The sequence below is a fragment of the Lissotriton helveticus genome, chromosome 7, assembly GCF_964261635.1.
Source record: "Lissotriton helveticus chromosome 7, aLisHel1.1, whole genome shotgun sequence".
NCBI classification, from domain to species: Eukaryota; Metazoa; Chordata; class Amphibia; order Caudata; family Salamandridae; genus Lissotriton; species Lissotriton helveticus.
In genome coordinates this window covers 1,886,934,746-1,886,952,236 of record NC_136068.1, presented here as the reverse complement: position 1 = coordinate 1,886,952,236, position 17,491 = coordinate 1,886,934,746, and positions in this window count along the sequence as shown.

Here is a 17,491-nt window from a genome sequence, read left to right as displayed (position 1 = left end):
AGCTCGTTTCATCTATGGGGCCAAAATAAGCGATCACATCACACCCATGTTATCCACCCTCTGCTGGCTTCCCATCGAGGCAAGATCTATCTACAAGACTGCCTGCATCACCCACAAAGTCTTGCACTCCTCTTCTCCTCGCTACCTGGCAAAGAAACTGAAACTCTCTGGAGGCTCTAGACCATCACGAAATGCGGAAAATCTACTGCTTGAACCTCCAACTTTCAAGAAGGAAAGATTGATGGCCCAATCCTTTTCAGGCAACGCAGTGAGAATCTGGAACTCCATTCCGCCTCAGCTCCGGACCACCACCTCCTCCCAGGCCTTCAAAACTGACCTCAAAGTTCTCCTCCTTCAAAGACACTTCCAAAGTTAATTCATGCCCTCTCTATTATCTGAAGGAAGACCTTTTAGTATAGAACATTTCTGGTAGAACTGGCTATTTCTGGTAGGCTAAGGCTGACGCCAAAGCCAGGCAGAAACCACCATTCTAGTCAGGGCAAGGAAGTCACACGCCAAGATAACCCCTGCTCACCCCCTTGGTAGCTTGGCACGAGCAGTAAGGCTAAATGTGTAAAGCATTTGCTCCAGCACACAACAGCAACAACATACAAGGCACACCACAAAAGGAACTCCACACAAGGTTATATTAAAATAACTTTTGTATTGTCAAAACACATCAGATAAAAATCACACATGTACATTTTGCCAACTGGCATGGGCAATATTCACAAGGGATTATTTACAAGACAGGGCCACATGGGTCCCTGTCAGAATCAACACATTTAGAAATAGTACTTTGTAGATCATAGAAAATAAGATATTAAACAAAATAACAGTTATAAATCACATCCAGTAACTACTGGGAACAGGTAAGTACCACCTACGCAACCCTAACCACCTTAGGAGAATGTCACGCAGGGGACCAGGACCTCACTAGGACCACCTGTATTAGAAAGAACAACCACCTAAGAATAAAATACATTTAGGGGTATAAACAAGAACACATTACCCATGATGCATGAAACACATTCAGAGGAGTAGTAAAGGAAAACACATGATGCCTAAAAACATTCAGAGGTGTACGGACAACCACCTAAGTATCACACAGCGTTTAGGGGTCTAGAAAAGAACACAACTCAATAGCGCAAAAACACGCAGTAGGCAATTACCATCCTAAACATAGCAGGTAACCACATTGTGCAAAACCTACATAAGCCACCACCTGTGGCAGTCCCTAGGCCAACTGGCCTTGTTGGGGCTAAGACGCCGTGTGTCTCAATGTCAGGGGCCTAAACGTGGCAGCTGCCCACAAAGTGCTGGGCAGCTGTAGACAATCCCAAGCGCCTAAACGGTGCAGCTGCCCACTAATTGCTGGGCAGCTGAGAATCAGCAAAAACTGCGTCAGGGCCCTCACTGACCCTTAGGCGCCAACTGAGCCCACTGCTGGAGCCACACAGGCTCTGGGCAACCCTGCGCAGAACGTTGGAGCCACACAGGCTCTGGACATCACACATGTCCCAAACGTTGGAGCCACACAGGCTCTGAAATCACAGTGCCCCTATGGTCGTGGGAGCCTAGACAGGCTCTAAACAAGCAGGTCCCCAGGGAGCCTCCTGGGCTCTAGACAACATTGGGGCGACCCGTTTCCAACCGGGGCCGCCCTAAATGCCCCACCATGAACTAGGCTCCTAACTGCAAGAAACAAGGGCCGCCTTGCGGAGCCTCTCGGGGCTCGACAACAACTATGGCCCCCTTCGTTGGAGTCCCTCGGAGGGGACTCAGAATACACTGGTGCCCCAGAGCCTTTCACTAGGCTCAAAGACAATCATGCCCAATCCGTGGAGTCCCTCTGGACTCTGCGCACAAATGCAAGGGGCCCTGGAGCCTCGGAGCGGGCCGCTGTCGACTGGGGCCGCTCTGAGCTAAGCAACACTGTACCCGCACTCACCAGTGATGGCGGGGCTCTTCTCGTGCTGCTCCACTCTGGGTCCTTTCCGTGCTGTGGCGGGGGCAGTCACAGCACTGTGCCTCGCGCCCCTCCTCTCTTCGTCTGCACCATGGAGTCCCCCCAGGCCCGGCTCCACTTACTGGGTGACTTCTTCTGGCGGGAGCTCTTCTTCTTCTCTCGTCCCGGGCAGCATTTCCCGTCTCCGCAATCCGACCTCCGGTCACTCGGGGGTCGGTCTCCGTCAGCTGTCCCGCTCCGACGATCCTTCGCAGGGGCTCACGCTGCACCAGCCAATCTGGGCACGAGTCAGCCCAACAGCCTATCAGGGCGCGAGCTTTCGATGATGCGGCGCCGCGGGCTCCAATCAGCGAGCGAGATGGCTGATGACGCGCCGGCCTGCGGACCAATCGCAGCACAGCTCTGACGGGCCCAGCCTCGGTACTGCTGAGGGGGCCCGTCTCCGTCGGCCAATCCGGACACAGCTCCTTCGATGCTGGAGCAGAGCCCTCGAGCCGCGGCGGTGATGCCAGGAAGCGAGATCTCGGCCCTCGTCAGGTTCCCCGGGCTGGTGGCAATTACGAACACGGCACTCTCAATCAGGCTAGAGAGCAGCCAGCACGCCACACGGGTCAAACGGCAGAGGCTCTGTCCTAGGGCACACAAGCAGCCCACGATCCCAGCGGTATACAGCAGCTTCAGGAGGCAAAGACAAAAGGTCCAAGTAAAAATAAAGCGCTCCCAAGCGCTGGGGGGGAAATAAAGCGCTCCAAAGCGCTAGATGCCAAAATAAAGCAACAAAGTCCTTCAGGAGTCCCTGACCTCAGCAGTCCAGGACATAAGGTGGAGCACAGCAGCTCCCAGACAAGGAAAGTCCATCAGGTGTCCAGGGGCTGGGCAGGGCCCAGGGATTCCCCTGAGCCCAAGCAGCAGCACGCCCCTGGCAGATTCAAGTCCAAAAACAAGAACATTTTGGAAGGGGACACAGCCCCTTCTTATACAGAGAAAAGTCTTTGAAATCTTTGTGCAGGCAGTGTGAGAACCAGCTAGAACTGGTTATAGGGAACTATTTTCAGTATCAGGGACAGAGGTGACAGTCACCCAGCGGCGAGGTGGAGCCAGCATTGTGGCAGGCAGGCACAGCCTCATTCACTCCCAGGTGCAATTTCCTCCCACGGGCTGACTCAGACAACCTCCTGGGGCTCCCCAGCCCCTGTCACACTCAAACCAGACAGTCAATCCACAAGCAGGCCCAGGCACTCCTGGGCCAGGCTCACCAGCCAATCACACGCCAGCAGACTCACTACACAAATATGCCACCTTCTAAAAGTGGCTCTTCTAGACCAGACACAACCATGCAGCATACACCATTACGCAGCATTCAATCTTGCGAGTTCACACATATCAAACTCGACCCTGCACTCCCCACACATCAGGAACTACCATGGGCATACATATTCCCCATTCATTCCTATGGGAGGGCAGGTCACTCACCACACATACACAGAGAGCTCACGCACTTTACACTGTACCACAGTTAAAAAGTGCACAAAGGCCTAAAACCATCAACACTAGGTTCCAGAAACAGGCTAGTAAAAAGCAAAAAGTTTCAGGGTGAACCTGCCAAAAGGGCCAGGTCCAACAATTTCTATTCCCCATGACTATGGAAGTGCCTACCGAATGTGTTCCTGTGGTTTGAGAGTCTGCCATTTATTGCAGTATTACCCTTTTACCTGTGTTTGGTACTCTTTTGTAACATGCACACATCACTTTTCTCTTGTAACACACTGTTTGCTACCTCTTACAATGTGTTTGCTTTCGATACTTGCACAAGTGCCACCATTGCCTAAGTAACGTTTGTTCTTGTGTTTGAGTGTCCTCCATTTATTGCAGTATTATACCTCTACTTGTACTTTGCATACATTTGTAACCTGCACACATGTCACTTTTTCCTCCTGTAATGCACCGTTTGCTACCTCTTGTATTTTGTTTGCTCACGATTGTCACTTTTGCCTCATGTAATGTAACGTTTGCTTTTGTAATTTGTTCACTTGTAATGTTCTCATGTATCAGTTCAATTCCTGTTGTGAAGCGCTCTGACACCTTCAGGTAAAGTCCGCGCTATATAAAAACGCATAAATAAATAAAATACATAAAAATGAGGGTGAGGGGGTTGAGGGTGAGGGTGGGTGGGAGTGTGTGTGAGTGTGAGGGGGTCAGCGGGTGAAAGGGTGTGTGAGGGTGAGGGTGGGCGAGAGGGTGGGTGAGAGGGTGGGTGAGGGTGGGTGAGAGGGTGAGTGAGGGTGAGGGGGTGTGTGAGGGTGAGGGGGTGTGAGGGTGACTGGGTATGAGGGTGAAGGTGAGTGAGTGTGAGAGGGTTGTGAGGGTGAGGGGGGTGAGGGTGACGGTGTGAGGGTGAGTGAGGGTGAGTGAGGGTGGGTGAGGGTGAGTGATGGTGTGTGAGGGTGGGTGAGGGTGTGAGGGTGAGTGAGGGTGTGTGAGGGTGAGAGGGTGTGAGGGTGTGTGAGGGTCAGTGAGAGTGAGTGAGGGTGTGTGAGGGTGAGAGTGTGAGGGTGTGTGAGGGTGAGGGGGCATGAGGGTGAGGGGGTGTGAGGGAGTGGGGGTGTGAGGGGGTGAGGGTGAGTGAGGGTGAGAGGGTTGTGAGGGTGAGAGGGGTGATGGTGTGAGGGGGTGTGAGGGTGACAGGGTGTGAGGGTGAGGGTGAGTGAGTGTGAGAGGGTTGTGAGGGGGGCTGAGGGTGTGAGAGTGAGTGAGGGTGAGTGAGGGTGGGTGAGGGTGAATGAGGGTGTGTGAGGGTGAGAGGGTGTAAGGTTGTGTGGGGGAAAGTGAGGAGGAGTGAGGGTGTGTGAGGCTGAAAGAGTGTGAGGGTGTTTGAGGGTGAGTTAGGGTGTGTGAGGGTGAGGGTATGAGGGTGTGGGGGGCAAGGGTTTGAGGGTAAGTGAGGGTATGTGAGGGTGTGTAAGGGGGTGAGGGGTGTAAGGGTGAGGGTGAGGGGATGTGAGTGTTAGGGTGTGTGAGGGTATGAGGGTGTGGGGGCAAGGGTTTGAGGGTAAGTGAGGGTGTGTGAGGGTGTGTAAGGGGGTGAGTGTGAGGGGTGTGAGGGTGAGAGGATGTGAGAGTGTGTGGGGGTGAGGGTGATTGAGGGTAAGAGGTTTGTGAGGGTTAGGGGGAGAGGGTGTGAGGGTGAGTGAGGGTGAGTGAGGGCGGGTGAGGGTGAGTGATGGTGTGTGAGGGTAGGTGAGGGTGTGAGGGTGAGTGAGGGTGTGTGAGGGTGAGAGGGTGTAAGGGCCTGAGGGTGTGTGAGGGTCAGTGAGGGTGAGTGAGGCTGTGTGAGGATGAGAGGGTATGAGGGTGTGTGAGGGTGAGTGGGTATGAGGGTGAGGGGGTGTGAGTGTGAGGGGGTGTGAGGGTGAGGTGGTGTGAGGGTGACTGGGTGTGAGGGTGAGTGAGTGTGAGAGGAGTTCTGAGGGTCGGGTGGTGAGGGTGTGAGGGTGAGTGAGGGTGAGTGAGGGTGGGTGAGGGTGAGTGATGGTGTGTGAGGGTGTGAGGGTGAGTGAGGGTGTGTGAGGGTATGAGAGGGTGAGAGGATGTGAGGGTGTGTGAGGGTGAGTGAGGGTGTGTGAGGGTGAGAGGGTGTGAGGGTGTGTGAGGGGGTATGATGGTGAGGGGGTGTGAGGGTGTGGGGGTGGAAGGGGGTGAGGGTGAGTGAGGGTGAGAGTGTTGAGAGGGTGAGGGGGTGATGGTGTGAGGGTGAGGGGGTGTGAGGGTGACAGGGTGTGAGGGTGAGGGTGAGTGTGTGTGAGAGGGTTGTGAGGGTAAGTGGGTGAGGGTGAGGGTGTGAGGGTGAGTGAGGGTGAGTGAGGGTGGGGAGGGTGAGTGAGGGTGAGTGATGGTGGGGAGGGTGATTAAAGGTGTGTGAGGGTGGGTGAGGGTATGAGGGTGAGTGAGGGTGTGTGAGGGTCTGAGGGGGTGTGAGGGAGAGTGAGGGGGTGTGGGTGTGTGAGGGTTAGAGGGTGTGAGGGTTTGAGGGTAGGTGAGGGTGTGTGAGGGGGTGTGAGGGGGTGAGGGTGAGGGGGTGTGAGAGTGAGGGTGAGGGGATGTGAGGGTGTGTGTGGGTGTGAGGGGGTGTGGGTGAGTGAGGGTAAGAGGGTTGTGAGGGTGAGGGGGTTGAGGGTGTGAGGGTGAGGGTGAGTGAGGGAGTGTGAGGGTAGGTGAGTGTGTGAGGATGGGTGAGGGCGAGTGAGGTTGTGTGAGGGTGAGAGGGTGTGAGGGTGTGAGGGTGAGTGTGGGTGAGTGAGGGTGTGTGAGGGTGAGAGGGTGTGAGGGTGTGTGATGGTGAGAGGTATGAGGCTGAGGGTCCGAAGTAAATGGTGGCAGGGCAGACATCATAAGACAGAGAAAAGAGACTGTGTGGTGACTACATTAGTCAGTTTCAGAATCAGGAGGGGCAGAGTCAGCACAGTCTGCGAGGGATCAACGTGTCTAGAGGCAAAGCATAGTGGATGTAGCATTGCAGCTAGCAAGTTGAGTGGTTTCAAGCTGAGTGCCCCCAGAGAGATGGCAACACAGCAACAGCATTTGAGGAGCAAGGTTCTTGTAAACAAGTACGGTAGGCTTTCTCTTTCGTCCAGAAAAAAAACCGAGTAAGGTGCAGTGAACGCCGAACAAAACACAGCTTCACCGCGAAATGGATGCAAAAAAAACTAAGCACGCGGCATTGCTGTGGCGGGGGAGCGTGAGCGCATTCCTTTGAAGTCTGATGCGGGGGAGTGGCTTGGGAGTGGATTCCTTTGAAGTCTGATGCCGAAGCTCAGACAAATGGTGGTGTGCGAGCGTCTTCCTCTGAAGTCTGATGCCAAGGTGTTTGATGTACACGCGCCTGCCTCACACGCCTGCCTCAAATGAACTGTGCGCGATCCGCAGTTTGGTAGACTTTTTGAACTGCTTACTATAATCTCGCCTATTTATCCCTAACAGGATATAATAGGCGGGACCTAAAAAGTATACAGAAGGAGCCTTGGGCTTACTTCATTTGCCTCACTTGTTTCTTGGTAGAATGATGGCATATGATCAGGTGAAGTACTATGTCTGCTGATTTAAGTAAAGCATCTACTGGGCAGCATCCTGCTTCTATGTATTTAACTTTAACACCCGGGGACCCTGGGGGATGGGGTCCCAAGAAGGGGGCCACACAGCCACCTTTCTAAAACAAATATAAAATAAAAAAGCCAGCATCACGCTGGAGGCCCCGCAACCTCCCTGCACCACTCTGCAAATGCGTCCCCTGGCACGTTGTAAGATGGGAAATTAAGTCCCCATCAATACTGAAGGTTTCTGGGTCTATCTAGCCCACCAGGTACCTCCAATAAGGGCCACATAGCTAGTTTGCAGAGAGGTAGTCCGAGGCCTCGACCCTTTTTACGCATACTTACTCTCTTATACAATCATTGATACAAGTACACACTCATCCATACGACTGTCACAATCACTGACTCTCTTGTATATTTATTTATATACTGCATTCTCACGTACACTGCCTTTCATACATGCAGTTAGTCACACATGTACCACTGAGACATACATTTACTCACCAACACACCAATAAACGCACTCACCCACCATACAGCCGTTTCCACATGCGCTCTTGAACCCATACACCCAGTGAATCAATCACTCATACATCTATGCATAGAGTCACACACCTTCCACCCAACCACACACACACACTCAGTCTCCCATACAAATACTCAGACAACCAATCAATGGCCCATATAGGCACTACACTACATGAGTGTCACGTCAGATTTTCACTTGAATGATGTCATCAATGATGTTGTTTGAGATGTCATCAGTGATGTCACTGTCCATGTCATGAATGATGTAATATGTGACGTCATCAGCAGTGCATTGAAGGGGCACGAGCTATAGTTAACTGAACTAACTATAATGCCTGAATTTCTATGGTTTTGTACGAGTGAAATGTCCAAATAACTATAACGTACCTGAAACCTGTGTTTTTTTCAGTGAATTTCAAAGGATGTTTTAAATGCTAATATCTAACTATACCGTATTTAAAACCTATGGTTTTTTCAGTGAATTTCGAAGGTTTTTTAAATGCTAATTTCTAAATATAATGTTTTTAAAACATGTTTTTTCAGTGAATTTTGAAGGTTTTATAAAAACTAATTTTTATCTACAACATCCCTAAAACCTATATTGTTTTTAAGTAAATAAAAAAAAACATGCATACTTTTTGTAGTGAAATACTAACTGTAATGGTAGTCTGTTATGAGTTATAATTTAAGAATGTTTAACACTTAATTAGCACTAATTAATATCTAAGTGTGATGCAGCAGCTATGATGCCTGACTTTGAACAACAATTTAACAAGAGGGGGGAGAGAGAGAGTCAGTGGATTCGGCCTCCCTAGTTATATGCATAAACAAAGTAGAATCCACTCAGAGTGGTGGTGATCCCAAACAAGATGGGGAACACACAGTGTTGTATAAATGCCCCTCACACACCAACAGGCCCCTTGGTGTCATGCTTCATCATCGGGGCCTTCGCACCCCTCTACGGGATGCGGCGTGCTACGACTCGCGAATACGCAGGAGCACTTGTAAGTGAACTATGTGAGGGGGTGTGTGTCTACAAAAGTGTGAGTGAGGTGAGGTGAAAAAATGGTTAAAAAATACCTGGCGCGTGGGTGAAACAAAAATTTATTAAATCCCCGGCTGGTATTATTAAAAAAAAAAGTGCAAGGCGTGGTTGATACAATACTAATTAAGGTATTACAACCACTGTGAAAAGTGTCAACATGTTTCGGAACTCAGAGGTTCCTTCTTCAGGACAAGGATAGCACTTACCCTCCCCTTACTCACATGTAAATGTAAAAGTGTAAAATTTAATTACAGCAATGTGTAATGTACCTAACCATGTTATATATATAGGTAGGTGTCGTTGCGCCCAATTGGCGATGAAAAACCTGTAAAGAGAAAGCATACATAAACACACTGGTTTTAAGATGCACAGGTACTAGGAGAAGAACTTCCCAAAATATAACTTCTCAAAATACAGCAGGGTAAATCCAAAAATGGTGGAGCCCTGAGGAAAATGCAAAAAATTTTTTTTTAAAAGGAAAAATAAACTCACAAGGACATAGCACAGTATATACATGTATAAACACAGAACATGAACTTAGTCTCTACTCTGATGGAAATAGAGCACAAAAACAGATAATTTCACAGCTTACTTTAGGTACTCAAAAATTAGACCTCATGAGCCTGTGCGTGTTATTGGGGGATCCTTCTTTTCTGTTCAGAAACTGACCTATAGAAACATTGGTATATGGGATTTAATTTGTAGTAGGTATCAATACATCAATGCGCCATACTCAAGCTCCTATTTCTAACCCAAAACTCACGGTTACTGCAATGGCTAGTTGCCTGCCTTCCCTCAACGCGGCTCCGATGAAGTGAGCGTTTATCGCGTCAGTACCCTTCTTTATATTCTGCCAATGGCTCATTATCGTCGGTTAATTGAATAATGAGACCCGGTAGATGCCCAAGTATGGACTTTGTGATCCAAGGGAGTCCGGTGTTGCGCGATCTGTCACCGCTATACATTGCGCATGCGCCTACCAAGCAGGAAGGGTGTTACCTGCGCATGCGCGGACAAATATAGTCACCGCGCATGCGCAAAGGAGAGACACATTGCCGCTTATGTCAGAACGCTTGGAATAGAGACTTGGAGGTGTTTAAAGCATGCGCGCTCTCTTTCAAATGTGACAGGAAGAGAAAGGGCAACATACAAAAGAGACTTGGAGGTGTAGCGTGCATGCGTGCTTCCTTTCCAATGTAACAGGGAAAGAAAACACTGCGTGGGGATTAACAAAGCGGTAATTCGCCATACATTCTAGAAGGGGTAATGGTTTTCTATGTCGAAACAGGAGATCTACAGGAAAGGGGTGTGTTTCCAAAACCTGGTTGAGTTATAAATGGCCCCATTGGCTATCTAATGTTCATAATTCAAAGGGGTGAAGAGAAGTTAGGGATTATCCCATTGGTGATGATATAACTTGATATACCCACACACACGGGTTCGCAGAGGCCATTTTGACAATGTTTGAATAGAAGGTCTAAATGCAGTTCATCTCAAGAGATTCCAAGGAATGGAATCATTAAGCCCAGTGACATCAGTGCCAAGACGGAACACCCATCTCTGTTCTTTTTCCAGAAGGCCCACATCAGAGGGCAGTTGTTCTATTATCGTCCACTGTAATTCGTTGACACAGTGTTGGTGTTCAATAAAGTGGGCAGACATTTTCGTTGTAAGTTTTTTGCACCTGATATTACTTTTGTGCTCATTGAGTCTTATTTTGACTTGTCTCGTAGTCATACCAACATACTCTTTCCTACAGGGACACGTGATCAAGTACACAACATTTTTACTGTTACAATTCGTAAAAACACGTTGGTCCCACTTTGTCCCGTTCGAAAAGGTCAAGGAAAGGCTTTTTTTGGTGAGGTGACAATTGTTACAGTTTCCACATGGGTGGTGGCCGTGAATGCCCTGCAGTCTTGGCTGGTCACTTTTTTTGGGCAATGGTCTCGTGTGGACAAGCATGTCTCTTAAGTTCTTACCCCTTCTGTGTGCAAACAGAGGTTTTTCCAAAGACAGACTTCCGCTTGTCAGTGTGCGCCAATGTCTATTGACCAGTTTTGTCACCTGGTTTGTAACTGGGCTATATGTTGTGACACATACTGTTCTTTCCCCTTTATTGTCACTCCTTGGATTATCCTCCAGGAGGGACTCACGGTTGTTATTTCTAGCCCTTTTCATTGCTTTTTGGATCACAGTTTCAGGATACTGTCTCTGTCTCAGTTTCGTACTGAGGTCTTTCGCCTGAGTTTTGTACTTGTTGATGTCACTGCAATTCCGACGTAGACGTAGGAACTGTCCGTACGGTAAATTCTCCCTCAGATGACGCGGATGAAAGCTGTCAAATCTGAGGAGACAGTTCCTAGCCGTCGGTTTGAAGTGGGTCTCTGTTTTTAGGATGCCCGCTTGATGATAGATGTTTAAGTCCAGGAACACCATGCTCTCATTTGACACCTGATGTGTGAATCTAAGGAATGCATTCTGGGTGTTCAACCAGTGGATGAATTCAGATACTGTGGTCTCATCCCCTTCCCAGATGACCAAGATGTCATCTATATATCTCCGCCAGGTATGAATCCTTGCCCTGTGCGGATTGTCTGGATGCAGAATCTTAGTGGATTCAAGATGATGGACATATAAACCCGCCAGACTTGGGGCAAAGGTGCTACCCATACTCGTACCATGTTTCTGCCAGTAGAGGGTGCCCTCATACTCGAAGAAATTTTTTGTAAGTGCTAGTGAAATACATTCCAACACTACATTCCTGGGAGTGTGGTATTCCCAATTAGTAGAGTGCAGTACTTCCTCCATAATTTGCAAGGTCTCATCGTGTGGGAGGCTGGTATAAAGGCTCTCCACGTCCAGACTGAGGAGCATTTGAGAGGCGGTATCAAAAGTTTGGTTTTGTAATAGTTGGAGTACCGCTTTGGTGTCTCTCAGATACGTGTCAGTGGCCTGTACAATAGGTCTCAGAAAGGCATCGGCAAACTTGGACAGAGGTTCCAAGATTGACGATATGCCAGATACAATGGGCCGTCCAGGAGGATTGTCTAAGTTTTTATGCACCTTAGGAATGGTGTAAAAATAAGGAATACGTGGATTGTTCTGAATCAAAAACTCAGACTCTTTTTTGGTTATCCAGTCATGTGCAAGAGCCTCTTCGACCATACCCCCTATCTGCACTCGTAGTGATTCAGTGGGGTCTTCAGTTAAGACCTGGTAGTTCCTCTTGTCAGAGAGCAGTCTCCTGCACTCTGTGTCATAGGCCTGGGTGGTTTGGACAACCACTGCCCCACCCTTGTCAGCGGGTTTTATAGTAAGATTTTTATTTAGCCTCAATTCCTTGATTGCCTCATTTTCCAATCGGGTCATATTCTGAAAGATCTTTTGCTTAGTTTCCAAACATTTCAGTTCTTGCATTATGGCTTTTTCGAAGGCCAATACCTCCACCGGGAGTTGGTGATCCATCGGTGTAAAGGTTGACCTAGGTTTCAAACCTGTATCCGAAGTGTCTGTAGATGGTTCCTTGTCTTTGAAAAAGGCCCTCAACTTAACTGTTCTGATGAAGTCCTGCATTTCCTTGTGCAGTAGAAAGAGGTCTGGCTTATTGGTGGGGACATACCCCAGACCTTTGTTGAGCACCTTGTTTTGCAATTCAGTAAGGGGCCATGGGGTTATGTTAATCACTAGGTCCCCCTGCTGCTCGTAGAAGCTTGATTCGCCGTCATGCTCCTCGTCGACATCCGTTGGTCTGCCTCCTCTGGGGGATGCCAGTTGACATTGTTGCCCTTCTTGTTCCTCCCCCTGCGGGATCCCTGGCCCCAGGATAAAAAAGGCTGTGCATTCTGGGGTGCATTGGTTTGGTCTGGGACCCATTGAGGATACATTTGTCCCATTTGTGGGGGAACGAACTGGTATTGTGGGAATTGGAAAGGCGGCTGGTAAGGATTAAATTGAGGACCTTGGTAACCACGCCAGCCTCTCTGGCGTGGGAATTGGGCTCTCCTCTGTCGAAACCCACCCCTTTGCTTGTTCTGTTGAAAACCTCCTGACTTAGTACTTGAGTTGCTACCATCCGAGTTCACACTGTCCGTGTCACTTGTGTTATCTTTCATAACATAGTCAGCCCGTGTGTATGGGTAGGCTCTTTCAGGGGTGAAGCGATCTTTATCCTTTTTTAATTTGTTAAATTTACTTTGTTTCAACGTTGCCTCAAAGTCTCTCATTTGTTGGTTCAATTCCTCTAAACCTTTCTTTAGATCTGCTGGTGAGATACAGGCTTTCAATTGGACCTCCAGTCTTTGGATCTCTACTTTCAGTTCCAGAGATTTTCTCGCGGCAGTTTGGACTATAAGCACCAACCAATCCCTGGTGCAGTGCCATGAGATAAGCGACCATGCTTTCTTAAAAACCAGGTCATCTTGAAAGATGAATGGTTCTGTCTTAACCAGGAGACCCTGCGGGGCCATTTTGTTTCGTAAATATTCCCTCATCAGGAGGCCATGGAGAGCTGTTCTGATCTGGTTTTTACGTACGTTCATTAATTCATCCCAGTCCGCCACAGCAGGGCCAGGGTCACTGTTACTAAGGCCTTCAAAGGGATTGACATCAGCCAGAAGCCGATCGATGTCATCCTCGCTGAAGGTCAATCCATGTTCATCCTCCATGTTGTTAGGCAAGGAGGGAGGTAAAAAAATGATGTTCTGTGTTGTATTTAGTGTGTGTCTGTGTATGTCCAAGGTGGGTAAGTTTTAACGGGAAAGGGGCTCCCACAGCTGCGCGCTGTCTATAGACAAAAATTTAACAAGAGGGGGGAGAGAGAGAGTCAGTGGATTCGGCCTCCCTAGTTATATGCATAAACAAAGTAGAATCCACTCAGAGTGGTGGTGATCCCAAACAAGATGGGGAACACACAGTGTTGTATAAATGCCCCTCACACACCAACAGGCCCCTTGGTGTCATGCTTCATCATCGGGGCCTTCGCACCCCTCTACGGGATGCGGCGTGCTACGACTCGCGAATACGCAGGAGCACTTGTAAGTGAACTATGTGAGGGGGTGTGTGTCTACAAAAGTGTGAGTGAGGTGAGGTGAAAAAATGGTTAAAAAATACCTGGCGCGTGGGTGAAACAAAAATTTATTAAATCCCCGGCTGGTATTATTAAAAAAAAAGTGCAAGGCGTGGTTGATACAATACTAATTAAGGTATTACAACCACTGTGAAAAGTGTCAACATGTTTCGGAACTCAGAGGTTCCTTCTTCAGGACAAGGATAGCACTTACCCTCCCCTTACTCACATGTAAATGTAAAAGTGTAAAATTTAATTACAGCAATGTGTAATGTACCTAACCATGTTATATATATAGGTAGGTGTCGTTGCGCCCAATTGGCGATGAAAAACCTGTAAAGAGAAAGCATACATAAACACACTGGTTTTAAGATGCACAGGTACTAGGAGAAGAACTTCCCAAAATATAACTTCTCAAAATACAGCAGGGTAAATCCAAAAATGGTGGAGCCCTGAGGAAAATGCAAAAAATTTTTTTTTTTTTTAAAAGGAAAAATAAACTCACAAGGACATAGCACAGTATATACATGTATAAACACAGAACATGAACTTAGTCTCTACTCTGATGGAAATAGAGCACAAAAACAGATAATTTCACAGCTTACTTTAGGTACTCAAAAAATAGGACCTCATGAGCCTGTGCGTGTTATTGGGGGATCCTTCTTTTCTGTTCAGAAACTGACCTATAGAAACATTGGTATATGGGATTTAATTTGTAGTAGGTATCAATACATCAATGCGCCATACTCAAGCTCCTATTTCTAACCCAAAACTCACGGTTACTGCAATGGCTAGTTGCCTGCCTTCCCTCAACGCGGCTCCGATGAAGTGAGCGTTTATCGCGTCAGTACCCTTCTTTATATTCTGCCAATGGCTCATTATCGTCGGTTAATTGAATAATGAGACCCGGTAGATGCCCAAGTATGGACTTTGTGATCCAAGGGAGTCCGGTGTTGCGCGATCTGTCACCGCTATACATTGCGCATGCGCCTACCAAGCAGGAAGGGTGTTACCTGCGCATGCGCGGACAAATATAGTCACCGCGCATGCGCAAAGGAGAGACACATTGCCGCTTATGTCAGAACGCTTGGAATAGAGACTTGGAGGTGTTTAAAGCATGCGCGCTCTCTTTCAAATGTGACAGGAAGAGAAAGGGCAACATACAAAAGAGACTTGGAGGTGTAGCGTGCATGCGTGCTTACTTTCCAATGTAACAGGGAAAGAAAACACTGCGTGGGGATTAACAAAGCGGTAATTCGCCATACATTCTAGAAGGGGTAATGGTTTTCTATGTCGAAACAGGAGATCTACAGGAAAGGGGTGTGTTTCCAAAACCTGGTTGAGTTATAAATGGCCCCATTGGCTATCTAATGTTCATAATTCAAAGGGGTGAAGAGAAGTAAGCACGCATGCACGCTACACCTCCAAGTCTCTTTTGTATGTTGCCCTTTCTCTTCCTGTCACATTTGAAAGAGAGCGCGCATGCTTTAAACACCTCCAAGTCTCTATTCCAAGCGTTCTGACATAAGCGGCAATGTGTCTCTCCTTTGCGCATGCGCGGTGACTATATTTGTCCGCGCATGCGCAGGTAACACCCTTCCTGCTTGGTAGGCGCATGCGCAATGTATAGCGGTGACAGATCGCGCAACACCGGACTCCCTTGGATCACAAAGTCCATACTTGGGCATCTACCGGGTCTCATTATTCAATTAACCGACGATAATGAGCCATTGGCAGAATATAAAGAAGGGTACTGACGCGATAAACGCTCACTTCATCGGAGCCGCGTTGAGGGAAGGCAGGCAACTAGCCATTGCAGTAACCGTGAGTTTTGGGTTAGAAATAGGAGCTTGAGTATGGCGCATTGATGTATTGATACCTACTACAAATTAAATCCCATATACCAATGTTTCTATAGGTCAGTTTCTGAACAGAAAAGAAGGATCCCCCAATAACACGCACAGGCTCATGAGGTCTAATTTTTGAGTACCTAAAGTAAGCTGTGAAATTATCTGTTTTTGTGCTCTATTTCCATCAGAGTAGAGACTAAGTTCATGTTCTGTGTTTATACATGTATATACTGTGCTATGTCCTTGTGAGTTTATTTTTCCTTTTAAAAAAATTTTTTGCATTTTCCTCAGGGCTCCACCATTTTTGGATTTACCCTGCTGTATTTTGAGAAGTTATATTTTGGGAAGTTCTTCTCCTAGTACCTGTGCATCTTAAAACCAGTGTGTTTATGTATGCTTTCTCTTTACAGGTTTTTCATCGCCAATTGGGCGCAACGACACCTACCTATATATATAACATGGTTAGGTACATTACACATTGCTGTAATTAAATTTTACACTTTTACATTTACATGTGAGTAAGGGGAGGGTAAGTGCTATCCTTGTCCTGAAGAAGGAACCTCTGAGTTCCGAAACATGTTGACACTTTTCACAGTGGTTGTAATACCTTAATTAGTATTGTATCAACCACGCCTTGCACTTTTTTTTAATAATACCAGCCGGGGATTTAATAAATTTTTGTTTCACCCACGCGCCAGGTATTTTTTAACCATTTTTTCACCTCACCTCACTCACACTTTTGTAGACACACACCCCCTCACATAGTTCACTTACAAGTGCTCCTGCGTATTCGCGAGTCGTAGCACGCCGCATCCCGTAGAGGGGTGCGAAGGCCCCGATGATGAAGCATGACACCAAGGGGCCTGTTGGTGTGTGAGGGGCATTTATACAACACTGTGTGTTCCCCATCTTGTTTGACTTTGAACAACAGCATTCACAGTTCGATTCCCAGCACTATGTCACTGTGGGCAATACCTTGCTTGATCTTCTCGATACCCCTGAGCGACGGGACACGTCCCTGGAGGTAGCTGTAAACTTTAGAAATACTGGAATTTTTTTTATTTAAAACCATAGTGATGAGAAATAGTAGCAGATATTTTTTTCTTCTATTCTAAACGATATATCTTCTATTTACAATTATGGCAATTAATAGATGTTTTAAGTCACTAGAAAGGAAATAGAACACGGTTTGCCGGGTAACAGTTTTTAAGCTCTCCAATGTATGTACACATTAAGGAGCTTAAACGTGTGAGGATCTAAATCGAAACCTTTATCGCTTCACATTTTGTAACTTTTCCCAACACGTGCACAAGTTAACAGTGAAAACGTGAGCATGTGTCAACTGTAAAATGTGACATCTAAATGGGTGGAGCCGCACGTTCCTTACATAGACTACTCAATAATCAAAAAGTAAATAAACCACACCCGTTGATCGATGAGTTTTGTTTTTGCGATTTAGTTACACGTGTCCATTCTGTGATGCAGGTTCCGTTTTCGAGCGTTGGATTCTACTTTTGCAACGACAAAACATATTACGGAGTTGTACGTTGTTTGATTATGGCATAGCAGATATTTTTAATACGTAGCTTTTTTGGATTATTTAAAGATTTATATTTAGTAAATAAGTGTTATTGATTGTTTTTGCTATTTATATGTAACTTCAGCAGCTTCTTTTCAGAACAGTCAGAATAGAGAAAATACCGTTCCTTATCTCGCTCCTTTGAGCTCTTATAGTGTGACTTTGTATATTATAATATTGAAACTATACTTGACCTCAGAGGTGTTGGTGACCTCTGGGCGCGAAGACTAAAGATTTATATGTAATGTCAGCAGCTTCTAGTTCTTACTCTGTTTCCCCCCTGGGATCATAGAGTGTGAGTATGTATATTGTAATATTCACAGTCATTATGATCTCAGAGGAGTTTATGACCCGTCCCCGCAAAG